Source organism: Mustela nigripes, chromosome 14 (assembly GCF_022355385.1).
Source record: "Mustela nigripes isolate SB6536 chromosome 14, MUSNIG.SB6536, whole genome shotgun sequence".
Classification (NCBI taxonomy): domain Eukaryota; kingdom Metazoa; phylum Chordata; class Mammalia; order Carnivora; family Mustelidae; genus Mustela; species Mustela nigripes.
Genome location: NC_081570.1, coordinates 20,170,761 through 20,189,376, shown reverse-complemented (window position 1 = coordinate 20,189,376; position 18,616 = coordinate 20,170,761). Strand labels below are relative to the sequence as shown.

Below are 18,616 nucleotides of genomic sequence, written 5' to 3'. Positions count from 1 at the left end.
GGCAGGACCCCAGACCTGTCTCTGTCCTGGAGGAGTTCACAGCCAGGATGGGGAGAAAAAGGAATAATAATAACTCACTTATTAAGCACTGCATGCCAGAATGTGTTTACATCCATCTTTTCATTTAATCCAGTTCTGAGTCTGATTCTATGACTAGCCCCCATTGACAAATGAGGAAACTGAGGCTCTGGGGTTACATGGTGTACCAAGGTCACACAGGTGCATGGGACCAAGTTGGGACACCAAGGTCACACAGGTGCATGGGACTGAGCTGGGACGTGAACCTAGGTCTCACACCAAGGCCCACGATCTTTCTAGACTCTGGGCTTTGGGAAGTGATCTGATCTACCCCAGGTAGATATTTGGAGGATCCTTCCCCCTCTAGACATTTTTAGAAACGTTCCCTGGAAATGCCCCCACGTTGAGTATCCTAAGGAAAGGGGAAAAGTGGCCAATGCAGGTTGAGTTCCCTGTACTGAGCTGTCTTGGGGATCCCTTTATGGGACCAGTAAGATGGAGAGAGGCCAAGAGGCTGCTAAGAGGGGTGGTTCCAGGGATGGGATCCTTAGCTTTGCACACTCGAACTCAGGGTCCATGGCTTCCCAAGAGCCTGTCTCTGGCTGACTAAACTCACAGGAGCCTGACACACAAGCCAGAAGTCAAATGTGTCCACCTCCACGGGGCCTCCACGGGGTAAGCAGATCAGAGCCCCGCCCTGGAGTTGCAGGCCTGGTGTGAAACTTGCCTCCACCACTCGCTCACTGATCATATAACCTTGGGGAAGGTTATTAATCTCTCCATGCCTCAGTTTCCTCCTCTGTGAAATGGCAATAAAATGTTCAACTCATGTTCGCCCTCTCTGTCACTACCACTTACAGATTACGTATTCTCTGCTGGGCATCCTGCTAAGCGCTTGTGACCATTGAAACTTCACAGAAATCCATGAGGAGAAGGCTGTTGTATCTTCATTCCACTAGGAAGGAAACTGAGGCACAGTGAAGCAAATAGTTTTAAGTAGTAGGGGCAGGGGCTTGAACTAGGCCATCTGACTCCAAAATCAGTGTGCTTAATCCCTACAGCTCTTTCTCCTGGGACCAGAATATTCTTGCCTGTCCAACGGGGCTATGCCTCGTACCTGGACACCTATTTGGTTTAAATGAAGGCCCAGCAGAATAGTGAACCTCTTGGAGTTGACCCTCAGTGCTCCGCAGCAGAGACCAGAGCCCACTGAGCTTGGAAACCCTGTTTCTACTGGTTCCCTACCCTCCCTCTAATGCGGCCAAATGAATTCTCCCTTGCACCCCCTTTTCTGTGCATCCTTCTGTTCCCTTCTGATAGAGCACAATGCAATTGATTAGACCTCTGTTTTCTCAATTTCAATCACATCCTGGCCCTGCCTCCCTGAGATTACAGGCGGGTCACCTTGATTGTGGTTTCCACCGTTCACAAAACTCTTTAGTCATTTACGAAACCATCTCTCGCCTCATTCACTCCCCCACCTGGCTCTTCTCCTCTGTGATGCTGTGTGGGTTTTACTGGCTTAAGACTCAGAGGGCAATTTTATTTCCAAGTTCGTGGTGGGGGAGGAGGACACCTAATTGATGAATGTTGGGTGTTTCACAGGCATCATCTAATTTGATCCCCACTATGAGGCTGTGCAGAAATGTGATTATTCCCATTGTACAAAAGAGGAAATGAAGACTCTGAGAGGCTTCAACATTTGCCCAAGGTCACACAGCTGGATGGCAGAGTCAGAATTTGAACCTTGCACTTCAAAGTCTCATGCAATCACACTGTGTCATAGTCTCTTATTTAATGGAGCAGCATGGAAACCTATAATAACAACCCAGAGTCAAGTTCGGGGAGGGCATAGTGCAGATGAGTCTGGAGCAACCCCATATATGCCGAAGGTTATATTCATAAAAGAACCAAGTCATTTAGTAATTTTGCACACATTTACTGATGTCTCCTGTAAGCTAGTCCTGACCAGGAGGCAGAGCAGTAAATGATTACAACACTTAGGGGCAAGGTCATTCTGGAGGCCAAGGGAGACTTCTTGGAGGATGTGAAAGAAAAGTCTGCCCAATGAAGCAGCCAGAGGGTGAGATCATCTCACATGAGGGGAACAGCATGTGCAAGTGCTCAGAGATATGGTAGAGCAAGGCCAAGTCAGGCAAGTGCAAATAATTATGTATGGGAGGATTGAGGGTGCAGATGAGGCATGGAAGAAGGTTGGGAGGTCAGAGGCAAAAGGCAGAAGGGTCAGAAATCCAAGGGGTATGGCCCCTTAGTCATGGAGAAAAGTCACAGAAGAAATCTGGGTGGTGGCCAGGACTTATTGGGGGTACCTATATTGAATCCTATTGTTTTGGTACTGAGTTGGGTGGACCTACTACCTACTATCTACTCCAGTAGTTCTCTCCCACTCCCCATTTTACACACACACACACACACACACACACACACACACACACGCATACACGCACGCACGCATCAGCTCCTGGACCGTCCTACAGTGGTGTCCATACTCCCTCTAGTGTCCATTCTGGGTACTACACCCAGAACTCAAGGAAACTTTCCCCTGGGAGGGGAAGACTAGGTCCCTTTTGGAACTTCCCATTTGAGGATGGGAATTCCCTGCTCTCTTAATGGTAGCGAGAATAGGACAGGCACAGGCTGAAAATGACGATAAAGGGTTTGTAGGAGAAAAAGGTCGGGTCCTAATTCAGCTGGACAGGAGGAAGTCAGGAAGGCTTCTCAGTGGAGGTATTGCTTCACCAGAAACTTGCAAAGGGAGTAAAAGTTTGCTTGGTAAAGAAGGAAGAGAAGGACATTCTAGACTCGACAGAATTAAGTGAGCTCAGAGGGGACCATGCAGGGAGTTACAATTAGGTAGGTGTGACTGGAGCGTAAAATTTGAGGGGCATTACTGGCTAAAGATGAAGATAACCAGGTAGGTTACCATGGGGCATGTCTGCCATGCATTCGGGCTAGGATTCTAGGCCGAGGATAATGGGAAGCCATAGGATTTTGAGCAAAGGAGTAACAAAGTCAGATTCCTTTTTCAGAATGAACCCTCTGGTGACCGGTGCAGAGGAGGAATGGGAGGGGAAGAGGTAGGACAGGGATATACCTCATGATACAAAGAACCACACCAGATCCCACTAATAGAAGGACGCATATAGCTTTGAGCAGGTCTGTGAACCATACATATCGATACATGTGATGTGACCTCCAGACGCGTCTGGGGGATCCCAGGCTGAGCACCCACAGACAAACAAATCCATAGTAATACACACTCAGATGCATAACTCAGGAGCATGAGCCCAAGGGAAACCAAGGACATACAATTACCTCCAGACACAGCCTGACAGTGAGAACCACACATACCATACCCTGACAGACCCAGGAATTCTCTCGTGCATACTCTCTCTCTCTCTCTCTCTCTCTCTCTCACACACACACACACACACACTCACTCACACGCAGTGTGGCTGTCAAGGGTCCTACCCTGCCCCCTTCTGTGGACCCATCCCCCCTCCCACCCCCGTCCTTCACCACCTCCAGCAGGAACAAAGCTGACCTTTGCCCTCTGGCCTCTGGCCTCTCCTCCCACACCCCTTGCCCAGAGGGAGGAGCTGTTTGAAGTCTGGGCTGCAGCTGGGGTTTCCTGTTGCCTGGAGGAATGTGGGAGGACATGGGGGGTGGGGGAGGCTAGCCCAGGAGGAGGGATAATGGGGGCCTGGGGGCCTTAGTTCCCACTGTACCATTATGAGGAGGGGCTTCCTGCTTCCAGGATCTCTAGGGCCCCAGCTCTGAGCTATTCCCATCCTGAGGAGGGGAAGACCGAGGCCCTAAAGGCTCTTGATTCCTGGACCAGTAGCTCAGAGGCTTAGAAGAGTCCCTCAACTTCTCTCAGCCTCAGTTTCTCCTTCTGTGGACTGGGCTGAACCACTCTCTAGCAAACCACTCCTCCCCTGAGGTGAGCTCCAAGAGTGGGGCTGGCCCTAGAATTTCTGTAATTGGGGAAGGCAGTGCCCATGCCCACCCAAGGCTCACACTTCCCTCTGCCTTTCCCGTGAGCCCCAAGGGCCTGGCTCCAGGCTGCTGTGACCTCTCAGTTATTGTCATTGTTATTCTCATGACTCAGTCCCTCAGCTCACCCTTGCCAGTTTTCAAAGTGCTCTCATATCCTTGTGCTCAGTAAATCTCCACAGCCCTGCCTGTAAGACAGGGAAGGGATTACTCCTCTATTTTACACGTAGGAGTATTGTGAGACTCGGAAAGGTGAAGATGCAGGCTCTCCGGGAACAGCAGGTCTTCTCCTTCAAGTCTGCCTTCTGGGGGAGCTTAGAGCTCCCGAGCCCAGCCTGTGGGGACTCTGACGCTATTTCTGAGGACTGGGTAGCCCCCTTTTAGATTGCAGCTATCGGAGCAGATGCGGAATTTTGACACTAGGTGGCAGCAGCAGCCCACGGGAAGAATCTGCCAGAGTTTGTCTGGGAAGACCGCCGCCCCCCCCACCTCCCACAACCCGACATCATTTAGAGAAGCTCCAAGAGAAAGACCAGCCTCTAAATGACGGGGGAAATCCTGTAATGCCTGGTGTCCCACGATGCTCAGTACCTTAGGGGTCAATAGTAGCCACCCTGTCCAGCTGAGACAGCCTGCATGGAAGGCACGTGCTTGGAAAACACAACCTAACTTCTCTTACTCTCTTTCCAGGTGCCACGGTCCACCCAGCTGGTCTTGCCCTCTGAGCCTCATCACTAAGTCTCTCCCCTCTTGGGAGTTTCCCAAGTTCCTCTTCATCTCAATCTACCTGGGGCTTCCCATTTTCCCTAAAACACCCAGCTTCCTCCCAAAACTTGGATCTGACTAGGTAGGATCTCCATGCTCTGGGGCAAAGCCTAAGGACTAAGCATGTATGTCATGAAGGTGAGGGTCGGGGTGTGTGGCATGGGGAGAAAGGGGAGCCTCTTCCACCCTCCCAATGTTAAAGTGTCTCCCATAGGGTACCAGCTAGAGCAAGATGCTAAAGCCTCATTTATTTGCAATAACTTTAGTTTAAGGCTTTGGACCCAAAAGTGCCCCTCACAACTTAAACCACTACTTTCATTAATATCTGACCTTATAATACTTCCCATTCAATGAAGAAATCTCTGAACCCACGGTTTGTCTACAAAAAGGAGCTGCTTCCCAGTGGGGGTCTCTCCAGCTGGCCATGCCAGCCCCCTGATGCCAGATAAACAGGTGGACTGTTTACACTGTTTAGAACCCTAGATCTCTCTCATTGCTGCTGCCCTCTAGCCCCGCCTCCAACAAAGGGCCGAGAGAGAGTGCTCCCCAGAACCCTCTTCTTTTGCCCTTTGGGGTTTCAGACTGTCCTTAAAGGAGGTGCTTGGGATGGGGAGAGGTGTAGGGAAGGTGGTGACAGGGGAGTTGTAGTTGGAGAAATGTCACCACCTGCCTTTGTCACACTCTGGCCATCACCTGCAGGGTCAAAGGAGGAGTCAGAAACAGGTGGCCCAAGAACAAAGGCACTTGTGGAAGAACTTTAGATGGAGGAGCGAGACAGACAAAGCCAGCAGACACAGGGCCAAGGAATGTCAGACACACAGAGGAAAAGGGACTAGCAGAACACTAGTCAGGGCTGATGTTGGTAGATACTAGAGACAGGACAGTGACCCTGCATTGTTCCTCTTGGTGTCCCGGTGGGTGTCCCCTGTGAGCCCTGCATATTTCCGTTAACATCTGTTGAATTGAAGTACCAAGGGAGGACACACGGATGCTGGGAATGAAGGTCAGAGACCTGGGAGTCACAATCCCCTGCTATGGCCCAGAGATTAAGCAGTGGGCTTTGGGATCAGACTGTCCCGGGTCCAGCTCCCAAATGAGGGAACCTGGGCCTAGCTCCCCCCATCTCTAAAATGGAAATGACAATCGCACCATTTCACTGGGTCTTTGTGGACAGAGGGGCCCTGCTGTGTCCAGTAAATCGCAGCAGAAGCAACAGCAGTTTCCCTTCCTGAGCTGTCCAGCCACTTCCCCCTTGGTAACCAGGCCCAGACAAGGCACATTCCCATCTGTGGGGATAGGCCAGGCAGGGGGCCTGGAGCTAGGGGCTGGATAACAGATGTGACCTGAAGAGGAGGTAGGTGAAAGTGCTGAGCCCAGCCCCCAGGCCGCAGCAGGAGCTCTGAACTGTTGAATCCGAATCTTGCTTCCTCAGTCGGATTCAGGAAGGGGGAGGGGTGCTGTTTGTGGATTAGCCAGGACCTCTGTGCTCTGGTCACCCTTGGACTTCTAGGAAAACTAAGAGTTGGAGGGGCTAAACCCGGAGGTCAGAGCTTGGGACCGGGGTCCCTGAATGAGGAGGAAGCGGTGGTGGGGCTTTGAGATTTCTGGAGCAGCGCTCACGTCAAAACGTCGTGCTTTACTCAGTAGGAAACCTTTCAGGAAGGGAGAACGTCCCCAGACTCGGAAAGCCGGTCCTCCCCTCTCTCTTCTTCGTCTATCATTTAATTGGGGCGCCCCAGAAAGTCGCAGACCCTTTGGCTAATCCCTTGATTCCCTATTCGACTCATTCCATCCTCAGACCCCGCCCCTTCGCTCCCACCCGCAACCTCCGCTCAAGCCAGAGCTCCCCCGCAGGGAACAAGGAACGAGGGAAACACCCCTGGTCTTCGGGAGAACCAGAATCCTTGGTAAACGGAGGACGTGCCCCTCTCCCGGACGAAGGGCCCGCGCTCAGTCCCCGCGGGCTCCCGGCCGCGCCGTCGGGGCAGCGGCTCGGCCCCGCCCGCCCCGCACGCCGAGCGGCCGGGGTGGGGACTACAAGTCCCGGCGTGCCGCGCGCGCGCTCCCCCCTGGGGTTCCGGATGGTGAGCGGCGAAGGTAAGGCGAGCTCGCAGAGGCAGCGGCGGCGGCGGCGGAGACGGAGAGAGGCAGGCAGGCAGGGCGAGGGCGAGAGACGGAGGGAGGGAGCGAGCGAGGCAGACCAGACAGACAGACAGGCGGTTGGGCGGGCGGGCAGAGCGAGCCACCCGCCAGGCTGCGCTCAGCCCCGCTCGCAGCGGAGAGAGCAGAAGGCAGGAGGAGGGAGGGGAGGAGGAGGAGGGAGGGAGAGAGGGAATCCAGCTACCACCACCCAAAGCCAGCGTCTGCTTTCTGTCCTCATTTCCTTTTCCCACCCAGCTCGGAAAGCAGAGAAAGGCAGAGAGAGCGAGAGATAGAGACAGTCAGAGAGACAGACAGACAGCCAGAGAGCGGGAGGGAGGAGGGCGGAGGAGGAGGAGCAGGAGGAGGACTACGCGGGGCGCGTTCCCTCCCAGGTTTGCAATGGGGGGGGGGGGGCGGGGGGGTCCAGGGCTGTGGGGGGGTGGGGCGGGGGGGGGGGGGCGAGGGGGGCGCAGAGGGCGAGGGAGTGATCGGGGGGGGGGGGGCGCCGCGGGAGCGGGGGGCCGTGTCCAGCGGAGTTAGCGGCGGAGAATGTGAGCCGAGACGCGAGCCATGCTGTCAGCAACGGCGGGCGGCTCAGGGCTCCTCCACGACTCCTCTCCCCAGCAGCCGGGCGCCCGCGTCGCTGCCGCCGCCGGAAGACTGACGCCCCCCGAAGCCCCTCGCCTGGCTCGGACCCACGGAGCCGGCAGCCCAGCACTCCGGTGAGTGGCGCCTCCTCCCGAGCCCTAGACCCCGCTGGGGACCGGCCGGCCGGGCTCTTTTGTGCAGCGCACCGGGGGGGGGGGCCCGCGCCCCCTCCGCGCGCCCCGGTCCGGTCCGCGGGACCCGGTGGCTGCGGTGCCCGCGGTGCGATCGGTCTTTGTTTCCACCGGGGCCCGCGGCTCGGCTGGGCTCGGCTCGAAGCCTGGCAGGCAGCGCCGGGAAGGGGGAGGGGGAGGTGGACGAGAAGGGGGGGCGGGGAGGGGGGGTTCTCGGGTTTCCTGGCCGCCCCGCAGCTCCCCCGGCTCGGGGGCGAGGTGCGCGCCCAGCGCTGCCGCGCGCCCCCTCCTCCTTCCTCCTCCCTCGGTCTTTGGATTTAAAACTGCAATTTGCTCTCCAGCTTGCTGAGAATGTGGTGGGGGGGGGGGGGGGAATGGAGGGGGGGCCGGGGGGGCGGAGAACAAGGCTGGATTTTAGGAACGGCGCTGGGAAAGGGGGAGACTGCGGAGGGAGGAGCCCCTCCCCTCCAACCCCCAAATCCCAAGGTTCCGCTGGTGCTCTGGGAGTTGAGGGGCGGGGACCTAATGACCCGGAGGGGGTGTGGGGCGGAGGAGGGATTTGGGGGTGGCCAGGGCCGGAGGGGTTGGGCCGCGTGCCCGGTTACCTGGCGAACAAAGTCGGCTCACTTTTGCATAAATAAATAAATAATCGCCTATCAATGCGTTTCCTCTGGGGCTCAGATTGAATTGGGCCCCCTCTTCCCCAGGGGGTGGGGTGCTGAGTGACAGCTGTCAGCCCCCTGGGCCGGGAGCTGGGGGTGAATTGCTGAATCCCTATGCCTTTTGGCTAAGGGCGCCTTCTCCTGCTGGGTCCTGGTCCCCGGGCAGAGCCAGAGGGGCAGGGGGCTGGCTCGGAGTCTAGGAAATAACCTTGTTTCCTGTTCTACAGGAAAAGGGACAGCGACCCAGAGTTTGGGGGCTGGGGATGAGGACTAATGGGAGCTGGAGGGGTTCCCTAGCAGCCTGACTCCCCCAGCCTCCTGCCAGGCGAAGGGGCCAGCTGAGGGAGGAAGGATGTGGGCCTTGCTGGCCGGAGGCGGGAGCTGGGGCTGTCCCTGAGGCGGGCAGCGGGCACAGAGCAGGAGGAGGGAGAGAGAGAGAGAGAGAGAGAGAGAAGCGGGGGCGGGAATTCTCTACCGCAGACCCTGGGGGCCAGGGCCAGATGTGGAGGGGTGGGGAGTCCCCCCTCCCTCCTAGCTTGGGGGCCCTGGGGCTGGGCTGGGAGGGGCTGAGCCTGGTGCCCTCGGTTCTGCACCAGTGCCTGACTGGCAGGGCCAGCTGAATTTGGGCCCAGGCGTCACCCTGGGAGGCAGGGCCAGGCTGCACCAGCCTGGTCCCTGAGCACAAGGAGGGACCCTTGGGGGGCCTGTGCCTGTCTGGCTGGGCAGGCGTTTCCCGCCGGACCAGTTGGTGTCAGGCGGGACTTGGCCCCAGCTCCCTGGGCAGAGCTCAGGGTGTGAGGACAAGCTTTGCCTCCGGGTCAGGGTGGCCACATTCTGTCCGCTGCTGCTGCTGCTGCTGCTGCTGCTGCTGCTGCTGCTGGTGGGGCGGGGGCATGTGCCCGGGCCTGGGCAGAGTCCTGCCAGGAGTATTTGGGGTGTTTCTATTGTTGGCTTGTTCCTGTTCCGTGTGGCCCCGCGCGTGTGTGTGTGTGTGTGTGTGTGTGTAGCTGTGTGAGCTGGGGCTTTCAAGTGAAAGATTACCAGTCTGTCCATTCCCCCCCCACACCTCTCATGTGGAGGGGGGCAGGCTGGGTTGTGGTGGTGAGCTGTGGGGGGACCCCCCAGGTGGCATGTGCGTGCTGCTTGCCATCTCCCTCCTTTGAGCAGATGTATATTTATTTTTATAGCAATGGAAAATCAAACTGGATAGTAAGTTGAATTCATTTTTTTTCTCCTGCTGTGTCAATAGTTGGAATAACCCCCAGAGACTGGTGAACTTCTTGCCCCAGAGCTCCCACCCTTCTGAGGTTTGCATAGATCAGTGAGGGTATGAGCTTAGGGGGACCAGTGGGCACCAGTCCAAACCGTGACTCTTGTCCTTCTTGGTCTGGCACTGGGGCAGGTGCCTGGGTGGGCGGGTCCTCCCCCCTCCCCAGAGCCCCCTCCCCAAACCCGCCCCAGGCCCCAGGGTGTTGTCTGGCCTCAGCCATCTCCTTGGTCAGTACCTAAGCTGTGCCCAAACCCTTGGGGACGTTCTCCTGGTGGGCTCCCTCCTCCTGCCTGGGCTCCCGGCCCACGTGCTGATATTTATTTTCTGTAGTAAAATCCATTTTTAATGCCGTTACTTTTGAAATAATATAGAGAGAAACAAATGTGATGTGTTTAAGTTGCCCTCTGTGAGTTTTTAATGTGATCTATGGCTGAGGTAGTGATGGAAGGAGCTGTTGGGCTTGGAGAAATTTGGTGTCATAAAGAAAAAGAGCTTGCTGTTTATTACGGTTGCTGGCCTGGGGGGTCTGGAACAGGGTCGGGGGGCAGGGAGCCCCAGCACCCCCAGATGCAGTGGGTGGACAGCATAGCTTCTCAGTTTGGGGGTATGCACGTTACAGGGCTGTTTTGCATTGATTCCCAGACCTTGAGTGGGACTTTGGTGAGGGGGGCTTGGGGCTTGGGGGGCTCTGTTAACCCCATTCCACCTGCTTAGATCTTGGCAGGGAGGCTTTTGGACCCCCTGCTGAGCTAAAGTGGAGGTCTACTGTTGGGAGGTTGGACTTCAATCCTACAGGAGATTAAGGGGTGGAATCGCCACCTGAGGTTGTAGCTGTATTCCAGGCTTGAGGAGCCAAATGTCCCTGGCTGGAAACTTGGGGGGGTGGGGGGTCGGGGGGAGCTGCTGCTCTGGACTGGCAGAGCCCTAGAGGGACACTGCTGGTTCTCAGATCAGTCTGGAGCATTGACTTTGAGCCACTCCCTCCACTTGGCTTCTGTTTCCCATTGGCTAGGGGCTTTCTCATGGCTAACCTGATCTCCTTCATTTCCCTTCATACCCCCTTTGTCCCCCCCCCCCCCCCCCCCGCTGACCCCCGACCAACTTTTTTGTTTTTTTGTGGAATACAGAGCTCTGTGTCTCATGCCAGTCACCCAGACCAGGGGGTGCTGTGCTATGCCTTCATACCAGATGCCCAGACACTTCTGGTCTGGTTGAGTGAGGTCAAGCAGACTCACTATTATGGGATGGAGACCAGCTCTGTCTCTGGGCCCCCTGGGTCTCTTGGGACAGCTCCGAAGAAGGGGGAGCCAGGATGGGGAATGCAGGAGGGAGCAAGGATAACATTGTTGCTAATGCCAGCAGATGGGCCCCCCCCAGGGAGAGAGCTAGGGGACTGAGCGAGGAGAGGGGAGGAGAGACCCAGACAGCCACATGCCAGGTAGAGAAAGGGAAAGATGGTGGCAGAAGCCAGTGATGAGGGAGTGAGAGAGCAAACAGTAGAGGGGAAGAACCAGGATCACAGCCCCTGGAGGTGGGGCCCAGGGGACCAAGAAGGCCCTAGGCATGTGCCATTTGCTACCCCACAGCCTGGAATGAGCAGGCATTGTTTTTGGAGGAGAGACAAGCAAATGTCTCTGGGAAGAAGGAGGAGGACAGGTGGACTAGAGAGGGAAAGACGCCCACAGGAGGAGGGAGAATAGGGATCCAGGGGGATTCCAGGGGTCACTTGTCTAATGGTCCTGCCCCAGGGTAGCCTCTCCCTTCTGCCTTCTCCAAAAGTCTGGGAACAGAGCAGAGCTATTCTTTGGACTGGGGGGCGGGTCCTGAGGCAGGTAGGTGCCCACAGGTTGTGTGTGCTCCATGCCAAGAGGCACCTGGGATTTTAAAGGCGGGGAACATTAGAGTCCCAGAGATGCCAGGGGTATCGTCCATTGGACCCCCTCACACATTGTTTGAAAGGAGAAATCCCAGTCTAGGGAAGGGACTCATTTGCTCAGGGTCACAGATACTTGGCAATGCCAGGCCTGGGACCTAGGCTTTTTGCACTCTAGCAGTCTGTAGTTAGAGAATAAGGACAGCTGCAGGGGGCCTCCTGGGTGCAGAGGGGGCCTGGAGCCTGGAGAGAGGAGCAGGCGGGCACCCTTGTGGCCAGAGTCCCCCCAGGGGAGGGGGAGGCGCCGCTGCCGGGAGAGAGAGGGAGGGAGGGGAGAGAGGAGGGGAAACAGTGAGTCAGGCTTCCAAGAGCTGAGGATGAGAGAGCCAGGGCTGGGAGGGAGAGGGCAGGGAGGACTGCTCAGAAGCTCAGAAAGGGAGGGGGCCCAGCCGGGGGCAAGGAGAGCTCTAGAGGGAGGGAGCCGGCCTCTGGCCCTGGCCCAGCAGTAGGGCTGTGCAGCGGGAGCAGCCAGTATGGACTTTGCTCATGGTAGGTCAGCGTCCCTTTCTCTGTGATTCCACACCAGGGTCTCAGGAGGAATAACTGTGACCTCCCATCCCTTCCTCAGTTTCTCCATCTGTTGTGGGACTGTGGGATTTGGACTGTTCTCGGAGAGAGAATGGGGGGCACAGAGCAGACTGGGAGGGTACTGAGGGATGTCACATAGCTCCTGGCTGGGTGCTGGAGGTCCTCTTGGAGCCTGCCACCAGCACAGGGCAGGGCACATGTCTCTGGGGTGGGGCGGCTTCTTGAGTCGTCTGAGTTGCTGGGTGGGAGAGTGGGGGTGGCAGGCCATGTGTGCTAGGGTTTGCTCTGTACGTGCGTGTGCGTGTGTGTGTGTGTGTGTGTGAGAGAGAGAGAGGATGAGGTGCTGGCCTGGCAGTGGTAGGTAGGCTGCATGGGGCCTCTCAGAATGGCGAATGCCTAGACAGGATCAAGGTCCCCACATGCCCAGAACCAACCTCCACTTGGGGATGGAGGAGATATTCTTATATCTCCCCCCTCAAATCCCTATGGGTCCGAGGTTCTAGAGAAACTGGGAGGCAGGAATGGCCCCTGTGGGAGCTCCACATACCTAGAGCTGGGAAGAGAACTAGAGACATCCCCAGGGACTGCCTGGAAGGGAAGAGAGAAGGACCCCCCTCCCACCCAGCTGACAAGAAACTGTGAGCTCTTAGCCCCTTCCCTCTCCCTTATCCTGGCACCCCCCCAACCCCTCCCTCCCGGATCCCAGAATCTCTGCCATTGGCTAGGGGATAAGGAAGGTGGGCACTGAAGATCCCTCCCCTGCAAGGCCTAGCTTTGGGGGGCCGGTGTTGTTGAAGTGAGGCCCCTTGCCTCCCCCCTTACCTACCCATGCACAGACTCAGCTGCAGGGAGGCCCTGCTTTCTCTCCTCTTTCTGCTCTGGGGTCCTTGGCCTGGGAGCCCAGAGGAGGGGCCACTTCTGCAGCTGGCTGGCCCCGAACTCCCAGCTCAGCCCAGCTGCTACTGAAGCTTCCAGAAGCTGCAGCTCTGCATCACGCTCCCCCCCCCCCCCCCAGCCAGGAGAGGCCTTTGCTGACCTGGGGGAGGGTACCTTGGGGAGCGAGTGGGCACCCTTAGAAGGACTAACACAGACAACCAGACAGATGGGTGGTGGAACAGATGGACAGAGACACCCACGCACAGGCAGACGGAGAGAGACGGACAGATGGACCAGGACAGGGAGAGACGGACAGACAGAGGTGCTGGCAGAGAGAGGAGGAGTCAGAAAAATGGAAGAGCCTGGGGAGAGAGAAACAGACAGAGAGACTGAGACATGGAGACACAGAGATCCCAGAAGGGAGACAAGGTGACTGAGATAGGAGGAGGAGAGACTCAGGGAGAGGGTGAGAGACAGGAAGAGATAAAGAAAGGGGAAACCCAGACATAGAGAAAGAGAGAGAGGAGAGGCGGAGAGGCTTGAGGCTACAGACCACAAACAGGGATTTGATGAGAATCTGGAAGGTGTTTTCTCCTGCTTCCCTCCCCAAACCCTTGGGCCAGCCAAGTCTCCATTCCTTCCACCCCCGGCTCAGTTTCCAGCTGCTAAAGAGGTCAGAGAGAAAGAGAGAGAACAAGAGAGGGAGAAGCACGCAGAGAGACCCCCTCCTCCCTGCTTTCTTTGTAGGGGAGGGAGTTACTCAGAGCAGTTTTCCCAGCCCTGACCCCTGCTCCAAGATGGACATATCACTTGTGTCAGAAAATATCACACTCATCACTCACTGGGTGTCTCCTTGTGTAAATGCACTCCCATCTTCATACCTGTCCGCACAGGCCTACACACACACACACACACACACACACACACACACACACACTGTGACGTGAATCTCTATCCTCACACTCATCCCTCATCTCACAGTGTAACTGGGGAATGCATACCTATACTTCCTCATCCCTAAAGGCAGTGACACGCATGCCTCGTCATGGGGTCCCAGGACGTGCTGACACATGCATGCACACAGTCACACCTTCACCCAGACAGTGGCGGTCACGCCAGAGCAGAGGGAGGGCTCTGCCTGGAGGTGAAGCTCAGTGGTCCCAGGTGTCAGTGTGAGGGTGGCGTACCCTCCTGCTCCTTCCCAGCCGGCAGTGGGGGGAGGCTAGGGGGCCATCTCGGTGAGCGGGAGCCTTCCTCAGGACTTGGCTGGTGGGCTGAGTGACGGGAGAGACACTCTCTGAGCGCTGGGGAGGCTGCGTGTGTGCACCACCTGCAGACATGTGCACGTATGTCTGGGTACAGCGTGGCGGGTGCCTGTGACAGCGGGTGCCTGTGACGGTGGGTGTGAGGAAGAGATGATCGTGTGTGAGGTGGGACATGGGCGTGACGGGGAGATCCAAGGTGCGTGGAGCGTGTGGGGGTGTGTGCGATGGCTGCTTGTCAGGCATGTGTGTGCTGACGTGTGTGCCTGTCACAGGTGTGTGCTGCCACCTGGGTCTGCAGAGTTGGGGGGGGGTGTCGTGAGTGTGTGGACGCACAGGTACAGGGCCCTGGGGGCGAGCTGCATGTGTGTGAGGGTGCAGTGTCACGCAGATGTGAAGGTGTGGGGGGGGGGGGGGTGCGTGTGGGTGTGGGCAGTGTGCGCGTGTGTGCGTGTGTGTGTGTGTGTGTGTGGAGGGGGTAGCTGCCTGGGTGAGGCTGCGAGCTTGCAGCCAGGCTTGGAGGGCTGTTTTCTGAGGCCAGGATGCTGCTGGAACAGAGGCCGTCCGCACGAACACACGCGAAGGGGCTCTGAGGCTCACAGTTGGGCACTGACCCACACAGACGCACAAGGACAGACATACCCGCCCCTGTCCTCCCTCTTCCTCTCTCCTGGCGTCAGTGGTTTTCAAAGGAGCCTCCATGAGGACTGTTTGCTGTGCAGCTCCCCCCAGCCCCCAGCCTGGGCCTCTTCAAACACAGTGATGCCCTCCAGGCAGCTTTGTGGAAGCTCCTGCCTCAACCATCTGAAGGCAGATGGGTGGGTTGAGATCCGCTGCTGCCCCCCAGGGAGCGAGGAGGCGGCTCTGCTCCTCTGGCCTGGGCGCAGGCTGAGACAGATGGACGAACCCCCCCTTCCCCATTCTCCACACCCCCTCTCAGGGTCTGGGGGTGGGCAGGCACCCTCCCCCACCAAAGAGGGGTTCCAGCAGGCGGCCCCTGAGCAGAGGCTAGGACTCTGCCCGTCATCTCCCCAGAGGGGCACCTATCCTCACCCTGAGCCCTATCTCGTGTCTAAGCACAGGGGCCCAACTGTAGCCCCCAACACCTGAATATCCAGCTGCCCCTCCTCTGCTTACCGCTCCAACACCCCTAAACACACCACTGTTCCAGCTACAAACACTTCCACACATATCCACCCTTCCAACACCCCACTGCCCCATATACACACCTGGCCCCAGCATGCCCCAAACACACAACCACCACACACCCCCCCCCCCACACACACAGTTATAGCCCTAGTCATGAACCCAAACCCAGATTCTTAGGATCCCCAGCATACACCCAACACATACAGACACACATTTATTAACTCCCTCTTGAGCCCCCCACCTCCCTGGATACACACAGGACCCCAGAGCAGCCCTAACACCTTCCCCGTACTCGAACTTTCCCCAACACCTCACCAGACGCACACTCAGACTCTCCCTACAGCCCTAGCGTTTCTCCCAGCTGCAGCCCCGCACCTCCCCGAACACACCAACCAACCCCTACACCTTTCTGGACACACAGCCTCCCCCACTCACCACACACACGCACACTGCCTGCTCAACACCCACTCAAACAAGAACACCCTCTTCAGCCCTGCCACATACCTTGAACACAGACATAGCTTCGGTTCTGCTTCACTTCTAAACAGATAATGTCCCCCCAGCTTCTCATACCTTCCCAGGCATGTGCATGCACACACCCCTGCACACACACGCACACTCCCCCATAGACCCAGCACTTCAACAGGCTGTCCCCTGTATGTCCCCAGCAAGCCCCAGCTCCAGTCCTTTCCTTGGCCATCTCAGGGCCCAGGGACAGCCCCACACCTTGCAGCTCTGTCCTACCCCCGCCCCCCCCCCCACCCCCACACATGCCCGCCCCCCCCCACAGCACTCTACATCACAGCTCCCCCACTCCACATCTTGTCCAGGCCCCCTCCCCACCACACACACCCTCCCAGACAGCCTCAGCCAGCCCTGCACACACACTTGCTTGCTCTTGTAGCTGTCTCTCCCTCTCTGCTGTCCAGTCCTCCCCCACTTCCCAGAGCCTCCTCTGCCTGGGGAGGCATCTCTGCCCCCCTCCCTGCCCCAGGCCTTTCATTCCTGGACAGTGAGGCTGTGCATCTGGTTCAGAGCTGCCCCACCCAAGACCCTGTGCTCTGGGCATCCTGGCCTGGGCTTTGGGGGTTTGGGGCCTCTTTTGGGGGCTCCTGGCACCTGGTCACCCTGGTCTCTCAGCCAAGAACTCGGAGTACCCAACCCTGTCCCGGCTCTGGCATGTATGCTGGGGGTGTATGTAGGGGGATTTACCCCGGCCTGCACATTCTCAGGTGCTTGCCAGCCTGCCCCCCCCCCCCCCCCCCCCCCCCCCGCCGCGCGGCCCCGGCGGCGCGGGGGGGCGCGGGGCGGGGGGGGCGGGGGGGGGGGGTGGGGGGGGGCCCGGGCGCGGCCCCCCCCCCCCCCCCGCCAATCTGGGCTTCGGGACTTGGTCTCCCTGGGAGTCAGTTCCGACAGTGAAGGTTACTTTACTAGATGCATGATTTTAAACGGAATCTCCACCATCTGTTCCACCCCCTAATTACAGATGCACAGAATCCGCCTCAGAGGGCAGCGTGAGGGGAGTGATTTAGAGGCTGAGCTGCTTCTGCCTGCATTAGGGCTGGGAAGATGGGGGGGGCTCTGGGTATTGCTTGCAGCCCCCCACATCCCATCTCTTTCCCAGGGGCCCCTCATGCCTTTTCTTGCTGGGAGAAGGCTCGGAGAAAGTTTCCCCCAACCCCCAAGATCTGAAAGAGGAAGCCACTGCATTACTGAGGGAGGGGTCCCCAAGATACCGCCTGTGTCCCAGGCCCCAAGTCCTGGGATGCCGGCTCCATTAGAGCCTTAAAAAATTCAGTGGATCGATCTCCTGCCTGTTTCTTTGCCCTGGGGAGCCACAGACTCTGGCCCGGCCCAGCTGTCTGCCCACCCCAGGGGTAGCCGAGATCGGTGAGGCAGAGCGGGGGTCAGAGCGGAGAGGTGGGAGCAGGTGGGAGAGGTGGGAGCAGAGAGGGGGCCTCTCGGTTCCAGCAGCAAAGGACACGGGCTGGCATACCAAGACCCAGCAGGTGTGTTCGCACATCTGTGCCCCTCCACCTTGGTGCCACTGTGATGCCTAACCCCAGTTTGAGCCGTGCTTTGTGGGGCTAGACCAGCCCTGGGAGCCAGAGGGGCCAGGGCCTGAGCTCTCAGGGTTCCGAGGGTGACCAGAGGGTCACCGGGCTACATACACTCTGAGGACCAGTCCGCCTTTGCCCACAGGTGCAAGGGACCTGGCCCCCAGCCCGCTTGGTGGTGGCAGTGGCGGGCACACTGCGGTAGATGCTGGAGCATTCACTGCAGGGAGAAAGGGAGCGAGGTTGGGCTGGAGGAATTTTAAAGATTGCTGCAGGCAGGAGGGTCTCTGGAACCCCGTGGAGCGGGCAGTCATGCAGAAGTAATCCTATCGCCGCCTGCCTGGAGGAGTGGAGGGGAGAGGGGCCAGGGAGGGGAAGGATGGAGCAGTAGCCCCGTTCCCACCTCAGCCCCTGCCCTAGCCAGCTGCGGAGGGCGCCAAGGACCCTGGGGGCCTTCCCGGAGGAGGCACCTTGTCTCCTCCATTCCGCTGTGGCATGTGCCCCCTGGAGGGGCAGTGCTGCAGCTGTTGCTCAGCTCCAAGCTCCGGGTATTATAAATAATGCAGCTCAGAGGTGGGGGCCAGCTCAGCCCCCGGTCACCTTGGGTCACCCAGTGTGATGTCTCCAGCTGGCAGGCCTGTGGCAGAGCCCCTCTCCCTTCCAGCCTGCTCCTCCTCTTCCGCTGTGTGAGTTTGGGCCAGAGGCCCAGCCTCTCTGGGCTGGGGTTGTGGGGCCGGGGGGCGGGGGGGGGGGGCAAGGAATGTGGAAGAACCCAGAAAGCCCTGTCCTTTTGTCCCACCCCCAGCCCTCACAGGTTAGCTGGTAGCTTGCTCAGCCAATCCAGGCTGGGAAGGGCAGGCCTGCTCTAGTGGGGCCTCACCCATTCTGCCTCCTCCATTTTGCAGATGGAGTCACCGAGGCCAGAGAGGGAAGGATGGCCAAGGCCAGCCAGCTGATGAACCCCTCCTTCCCGCCCCATTCTGCTGTCACTCAGGCTCTTCTCAGCCTCAGCTCAGCTAAGAGCAGGGCCTGGGGGGGGGGGGGCGGGGGATGTTTGGGAAAGTGGTTGCGGCTGAGAGGTTGCCATGGCGATGCTGCAGGATGCCGAGCTGAAGTGGGGGTCCTACAGGGTCTCTGGGGCCCCCAGCTCCACACCCC

General features: G+C 58.1%; 1 protein-coding gene across 6 annotated transcripts in view; it reads left to right on the top strand.

The window, feature by feature from the left end:
- Positions 1–6,847: 6,847 nt before the first annotated feature.
- Positions 6,848–18,616, top strand: part of AHDC1 (AT-hook DNA binding motif containing 1) — a 63,493-nt gene continuing 51,724 nt past the window's right edge. For 3 of the 6 annotated variants that reach the window (XM_059376821.1, XM_059376820.1, XM_059376826.1), the window contains exons 1-2: positions 6,958–7,334; positions 7,567–7,664. The gene's annotated coding sequence lies outside the window, so the exon portion shown is untranslated. Of the gene's footprint in view, positions 6,898–6,957; positions 7,335–7,566; positions 7,665–18,616 lie in introns of those variants that run through there. The other 3 variants (XM_059376824.1, XM_059376823.1, XM_059376822.1) reach the window with 3 other exon arrangements.